Source organism: Crocuta crocuta, unplaced genomic scaffold (genome assembly GCF_008692635.1).
Source record: "Crocuta crocuta isolate KB4526 unplaced genomic scaffold, BGI_CrCroc_1.0 scaffold48, whole genome shotgun sequence".
Taxonomy (NCBI): Eukaryota; Metazoa; Chordata; class Mammalia; order Carnivora; family Hyaenidae; genus Crocuta; species Crocuta crocuta.
This window is the reverse complement of record NW_027533089.1, coordinates 11,583,444-11,590,491: the sequence shown is the minus strand read 5'-3', so window position 1 is coordinate 11,590,491 and position 7,048 is coordinate 11,583,444. Positions and strand designations below refer to the sequence as shown.

The 7,048-nt window shown below is 50.0% G+C and overlaps 1 long non-coding RNA gene across 1 annotated transcript in view; it reads left to right on the top strand.

Moving 5' to 3' along the window:
- The first annotated feature begins 585 nt into the window (after positions 1-585).
- The window catches only part of LOC144216670 (uncharacterized), a 45,673-nt gene continuing 39,210 nt past the window's right edge, over positions 586-7,048 (top strand). The window contains exon 1 of the long non-coding RNA XR_013330709.1: positions 586-675. This is a non-coding gene — a long non-coding RNA (uncharacterized LOC144216670). The remainder of the gene's footprint in view (positions 676-7,048) is intronic.

The window sequence follows — 7,048 nt, the reverse complement described above, 5'->3', positions numbered from 1 at the left end:
AGGAATGTACAATCCGGGCAGCTCTCGCTCTTCTCATAGGGCGAGGGGAGTTGGGCAGCTGAGCCGGGGTTGGGGAGCCTAGGCGGGGACAGGGGCCGAGCTGCGGGCCGCGGGGAGGCCCCGGGGAGCGCGCGGCGAGCCCGCAGGATGGGGGTGAGTCCCTCCGCGCTGGGCAGCCGCAGAGGGCCTGGGTGATGCCCGGAGAGGGGTCGAATCCGCCGCCTTCGGAGCCGCAACTACTCACTGACCGGACCCACCTGGGAGCCTGCCAGCCGGTCGTCGGCCGGCCGGCGGGACGGGTGTTTCGGAACCATCGGCCCCGGGCTTCCAAGGGCATCTGTCTTAGAGAAGCTCCTCGTGTCCCACCCGGGGAGCCGGGGAGCCGAACACCCTAGTGGCCTCGGCACCCCGCACCTCTGGCGTAGCGTGGGGAGGGCTCTGGGGCTGTCACACAGTCACACAGACTACAGGTGTGTGCTACACGTTATTGTCCCCTCAAATACCAACCAAGGTTCTTCTCATTCTGACATCACCTACCACTTCCCGAATGAAGTGCGTTCGCCCCCAAACCCGGGGGTCCACCAGCACTCCCCTCGCTTACTCTTCTGGGTGGGAAGTGGGGAGGAGAAGAAAAGAAAATTTAAGATCCAGAACTAAGCGCACTGCACAAATCAGGTATGCTCGACCTTGATAAATAATTCATTTAAGCCTGTTTTTGTTTTGCTCCGACGCCTAAAATGACTCAAAACCTCCAAAGGCTTCGTACACAGCTTGTGTTGGGCAGTTCAACAGGATTTTTAGCTTGGAATAATTCACAACATTAGCAGGAAAAGAGAGAGAAAGATGACAGTATGAAAAAATGAAATCTAAAAAGAAACGGAGAGAGGCAGGTGGAAGTTTTAGAAAAAGAATAGCGTGCCTTTTATGAAAACTCTAAAAACCAAAGAAAACGGACGCCCAGTAGGCCCCACCTTGTGAGTGTCCCAGATCATGGTTTCTTAAGAAAAGGTTAAGGTCAGAGAAGATTTCTCTGGGTGAGATGTTAGGAGATCAGCTTTCAGGAACAACAATTGTGAGGGGGTAAATATGACCTTGACTTTTATCAAGCTTCATCTTTGGGTCCCTACGAGAGAGGAAATGCTAGTGGTGGGCTGAATATCTAAAAGAGAGACCCAAAGGCCACATTGCAAACTTAATGAAAACCAAATTCTTCACAGCTGGGCTTTTGTTTCTTAACTTTTCTCAGTTCTTTTTCCTCCACACACATTCCTCATTTGCCATTATTATTATTATTATTTCGGAGAGTATATATAATCTAAACACCCAGGAAGTCATGTACTTTCTAGCAGAGCAAACATAATGAACTTTTCATTGAAAAATAAAAATTCAGAAATAGAACAGGGTGTAGACTGTCTCATCACATTTTCAATTCCCAGTTATAGGAAAAGAAATGCATTAACTAGATTTAATCTCAGATTTTCCCACTGAATTTAAGACACAAGTAAATATAGTCCCTAAAATAACATAAGTTTGAAAACGTTCTTCCACTTCCAGGCCTTCATTCTTTAAAAGAGAGAGAGAGAGAGAGAGAGAGAGAGACATGAGGAAGAAAGAAAATCATTTAATTTTTGGAAGATTTTGGAATTCTTGCACAGAAAGCAGTTATTTGCCAAAGGTGGATAATAGAGAACAAAATTTTCCTTCTGCTTTAAAGGATATGTCAGTCCTGATTACCACTAAAGATGTGCCCTCCCTGCCGCAAATCATGATTCAAACATTCATGTATTTTAACAAGTTTTGTTCTTTAATACATACATACTTTCCTTCATTCAGTTTGGCAAGTGAGATTTGGGGTTGTGTTTAAATTGGAGCATCGGTCTTTAAGGGAACTGAACTCTGAGGAAATGTACCTCTAGATTACGTTGAACTTGGAACTGGTGTTTCTTCTTACCATGCTTAATTCGAGCGTTTCTAAAGGTCCAAATGACAATACCGACTTCCAGGAATGAAGTGCAAAGGCGCTTCCTTCCACAGGGCGGCGCCAAGAGCCCCGAGCCAAGAAAGCTGGCTATTGTCTCTTTCTGTAAAAGATGCAAGATGCACAAATAAGCTCTCCCCCTACTAAGGCTGACTCCCTGACGATATCCTGACCTCTCGACGTTTGAAAGCAAGAAGAACGTTGGAAGTTTCCTTTATTTTTCTTTTCAGCATATAAAGATATTTCCAACTGCTTAAGGACTTGATGCAGATTTGCTTCGAAACATAATGTAGTAAAGAGAAAAACATGAAACTACTGAAATTGAGTCCCTTAAATAGACAGAACCCAGGAGAATGGGGATTGGAGCCAAGAGAGACAAGTAAAGTAGTTGAAAAATAATAAAGTAACTGAAAACTGCTTTCACAGAATAATAATAATAATATCACATTATAAAAAATGATAGCTTTTGCAAGCACTAATTGTCCTAGAGGAATACAAGTTTTCAGAGATCGTTCTGGTATCATAATAAAATCTGTGAGAGCTGTAAGTTCATCACAGCTTTAAAGAGCAGCAGTTTAGCAGAGACCTAGTGAAGTTGGTCGTCCTGTGGGGGTTAGATACGTGAGAACCATCAGGAGGAAGGCCAGTGGAGATGTAGAGACAGAATGCTGGAAGAGGAAGCTTTATTCTCATTTGCTACTTTCCAATGCTCTTGAGCAAGGCACTTAACCTCTCTGATGACCACTTTTCTTGTCTATTAAGGGGAAGAACAGTCCTTGCCTAGAAAAGAGTGATTGTGATGAGCAAATAAGACCTTCTATGTAACATCTCTTTACAAATTGTGAAGCAAGAGATTGACAAATGAACAATGCAAAGGTGGCAGTTATTTCTAGCTAGAGGTACCATACAGCAACCATATATAATTCCCTTTCTAACCTCACTCATTTTGTTCATTCAGTCAACAAACACTGTATGTGCCTTCTATGCCAGGTGCTTGAGAATGAGACACTCGCCCACCTCAGAGGGTTGATGAGAGCTTGAACGTGATGAAAATGGTCATAAACGCCATGATGCCTCCTATCATGGGGGTGCAAAAGAGAGGCTACGGAGTCCTACCTTGGAAGGAGTTGGGAGGAACAGAGAAACTTCCTGGAGGAAACGAAGTGTATCTTTGGTCATGAAAAAAAGGAGGTGCATCCCAACTAGAGGGATATAGAGAGGGATTTGTAGGGTAGCTAAGAGTATTAATGGTGCAATAATGTCCACAAATCATCCAAACTTTAACTCTCCTGACAATGGGGCTGGGCACCAGTTTGTGGGCGTATGTTGGCTCTAGAGATCTCTGCTGCAGAAAGGTACGAAATTCTCTCAGAGCACCGTGGAGGGAACAAAAACTAACTACACATGCCTACAGACCTCAGCAGAAGAATTTTGCCGCACGTTTGATTTGATCTCAAGAGATGGTCAAATCTCCCCCTCAAACTACAACTGCAGCCATCCTCCCCACCTGTATTCCCGCTTCCTTTCTTCTTGCTAGGGGTCCACATGTGGAGGGAGAAAGACGTCCTCCTTAGAGACAGAAGATGACAAGGTGGAGGCAGTTGGAGAGGAATGTGGGAGGAGGATTTTTACTCTTCCTAAACTAAATCATTGCCCATTGAAGACCAGCTCCTGGGGAAATGAAAGGGTTCCCGGGTGACACAGCCACGTTCCACTATAAAAATAATTCTGAGGCCCCTAAGGTTCAGGAAGGTAGTTGAATCTTGTATCAACTCCTGAGGTTAAGAGGGAATGGAGGGGCGGAGGCAGAGGAGAAAAGAAAGCCTCAGAGCGCTGGGCGAAGATGCCAATCAGAGAAGGGGAAATTCATTTGCGATGTTAATTAACAAGCGGCTAATTAAAACGGCACTTTGAGCGCTAATCAATCGCCTTATTAAGTTAGAGCCATCTCTGGAACAAANGGGGGAAGCGATCTCTGACCGCTCAGGCAGCCACAGAGGTCTACAGAATCGCCAGCTCCCAGATTCAACCCTGCCGAACCTCCCGCCTCTGCCCTGGGACCTGATGAACTGGACAAGTGTCTACGAGGCGACTTCTAGTCCAGACGCACCGGGCAGGGGAGAAGGGATTGCGTGCGAGAACAACGGGATCAGTTAATAGGGACTTTGCCTCCCCGGAAGGAGCTCCCAAAAATGTGCAGAAATTCGAACTGCGGGCCGCAAGCAGGGAGAGGAAGCAATTCAGCCCGAGAGGGGGCGCTCTCTGGCCAGGACCATGCATCCCCATTTCCCGGGACCGAGCGATCGCTTTACCTTGAACGCTCTTAGGCCCTTGCCCACACCCAGCTCAGCAACCAGGAAAGAACTGGCCTGTCTTCAGGCAGCAAGGACAGGACAGCCAGTCACCTCGGCTCCTTGGGCTCCACAAGAACGGGGTGGGGTGTGCAAAGGGAAGAGGGAGTGGGCGTGCTAATCCTCTGGGACACGGGCACACCACGTCCAGCCACTAACGTGCCTTCCAGCCAACCCATTCACGTTTCCTCATGCCTTTTTCCAAAATCGCGAAGAGAATTAAGATTTTGAATCTCTATTTTGAGGTGCCTCCCCCATTTCCTAATTGTTAAATGCCCGCTTTTCACCAAATTCCCAAGGGAGAAGTAGCTGGCAACAAGAGGGGACTGTGAATTTAAACGCTAATTAAGTGGGCCCTTCGACTGCAACTCCACCTGCCTGGCGGCCCTAGTTAAAGCTGAACGCACCCGGCCCGCACACCGCCACATTGCTGGGGTGCAGAGCAGAAGCTCAGTTGAAGAGGGACTCCGGCGGACTCCTGTAGGGTTTGCTTCCTACCGCCTGCTACTGGGGGCGGGGGGTGGGGGGGAGGTGGGGAATAAAGAGGACGCCATTAGAAGGAGGTCTTTTGCGTGGCGGGCGATAAGTGGCGTGGCCCAGGGTGTGGTTAATGGGTCTGCGATGACACGAACGTTCTGAGCTGGCCTGTGGGCTTGCCTTCGCAGAGATGCGTCGGACTGCGTCTGCTAGTAGGTCTGAGCATGCTTGGGGTGTCCCGGGAGAACCGAAGGAACAGCTCCCACGTGCAGAGTTCAAAAGCATTAATATTTTCATCATATTATCATTATTCAATATAATAATATTTGCTCGGTTAGCGGCACTAATTAGGCCACATTAAAACTGTAGTATCTCCCTAATGGTGCGTAATGTGCCCACACTCACATTTTTCTCTCTGAGGATGGGCGGCTCTTGGCTGGCAGAGGAGAGGAGACAGACAAGCAGTGGGATGGATTCGGGTATGCTACCCCCAACACACACACACACACACACACACACACACACACACCGCCAGGAATCTGCTGAGTGGGGTCCGCCGTCGCGGCAGGGTCGATGGGACCCTCCGCTGCGCGTTCGGCCCAGCGCCGAGCACCCTGCAGCCTCCTCGCGCGCCTCGGCTCTTTGAACTCGGCGGATTGATTTTGCTACCTTTCCCCCTGTTGTGTGTGTGCCTTCAATTGGTTAGGTTTTTAAGGTTTGGGAGGGCCGATGTGAAAGAATTAAAATACTCTTTTAACTGGAGCCCCATGGCCCAGAACTGGAGGTCCCGCCCCCTAGCTCGGCGCTTTTAGGACCCACTTCCCAGTGGGAATTCCTTTCCTAGACTCGAGGGCGAGAGTGTAAGAGAAGCGCCCGCAGAGCAGGTCGGGTCGGGGTCCGCTTCCTCTTCTGGGTGCCGGCGGTCGGCCCCGGCGCCCCCCAGCCCTCCGCGAGGTGCGTGTTAAGCTCGGGGAGAGCGCCCCTCCCGCGGGCGCCGCGGCGAGATCACTCTGAATATGTAATATATTTGTAACGCGCGACGAGGTGTGATGTGTGTTCGGGAATGGTTGGGGGGGGAGGGTGAAGGCGGATTGGGAAGAGGNCTCTCTCTTCACCCCCACCCCTCACCCCCGCCAGCCGCCCGGCCCAGCGACGCTCTAAAGACCCGATGCAAAGCCTCCGGTCTTTCCTTCCACCAACAAAGAAGTAAACTTTCTACCTCTCCCCGGCCCCTCCCCCATAATCCGATCGTTTAGAGCTGCTGTTTTCCTTTTGTCAGATTCCTCCTCCCGGATCAGTCTGAGTACACGATCAGAACTGCTCAGAGAGCAGGAAGCACATTGATTTCAGCTTGTTCTGTCCACAGACAGGCCCTGACAAGGTTGTTAGAACAGTCGGAGAGGTCTATACAATCACTTAATTACCAAAACTGTCAGTCAGGCGGGACGCGCATCCGCGTCCCGGGCTTCGCCGGGCATTCCAGCAGTGGGCCGCGCGCGTGATTGATCGGTGCTGATAGCATCGCAAAATAATTACCGCGAATTTTCTGATGTGTGATTTTATCCCAAGTTCATGCTTCAGAGAGGTAATCGGAGGATGAGAAGGGTCAGTGCCATTTCGGATTACCTGGAGTCGGCGTAAAAGGGTAAAACGGAAGGGGGAGCGTCTCCGAGGAAAGGGGAGAAAAGGGGGTGCAGAGAGAGAGGGAAGAAGAAGAAGAAAGAGAGCGAGTTATGGATTGCTGGAGGGACTGCAAGCCATTCGTCAAACTGTGCGAGTGATTTCCTTCAGAGCCAGCATATGGCAGATTGATTTTGTCCAACGTCGGTTTAGCCACATTTAAAATGATGCAGCGGTTATTACTGCGATTGGCTTAGGAGCTGACAGGCAGTTGTAGGCGCAGGAGTATAGATCCTGTTTACCGGAGACGTGTTCGTAACTGCTGTCAAATACAGTTAAGTAAATATCATTAGGAAAGGGCTCCGTTAAGAGAAATGCCAATCCAATAAATACGGTTTTCCTCCCCGCCCTCCGCACGGCTGCCTGCGCCTCCTTCGGAGGGTCTCCTTCCTGCTCCTTTGCTGCCCGGGTCAGACATTGCGGGCAGGGCGTTGACTCGCGCCTCCTTCGGGGGGCCGGGGCCGAGCCTAGGGCAGAGGACCGCAGGCCGGCGCGCGGGATGGGGAGGCCCGGGAAGCGCAGCCTCTGCCCTCGCGCTCAGGGCGAGGGAAAGGCTTGGGGT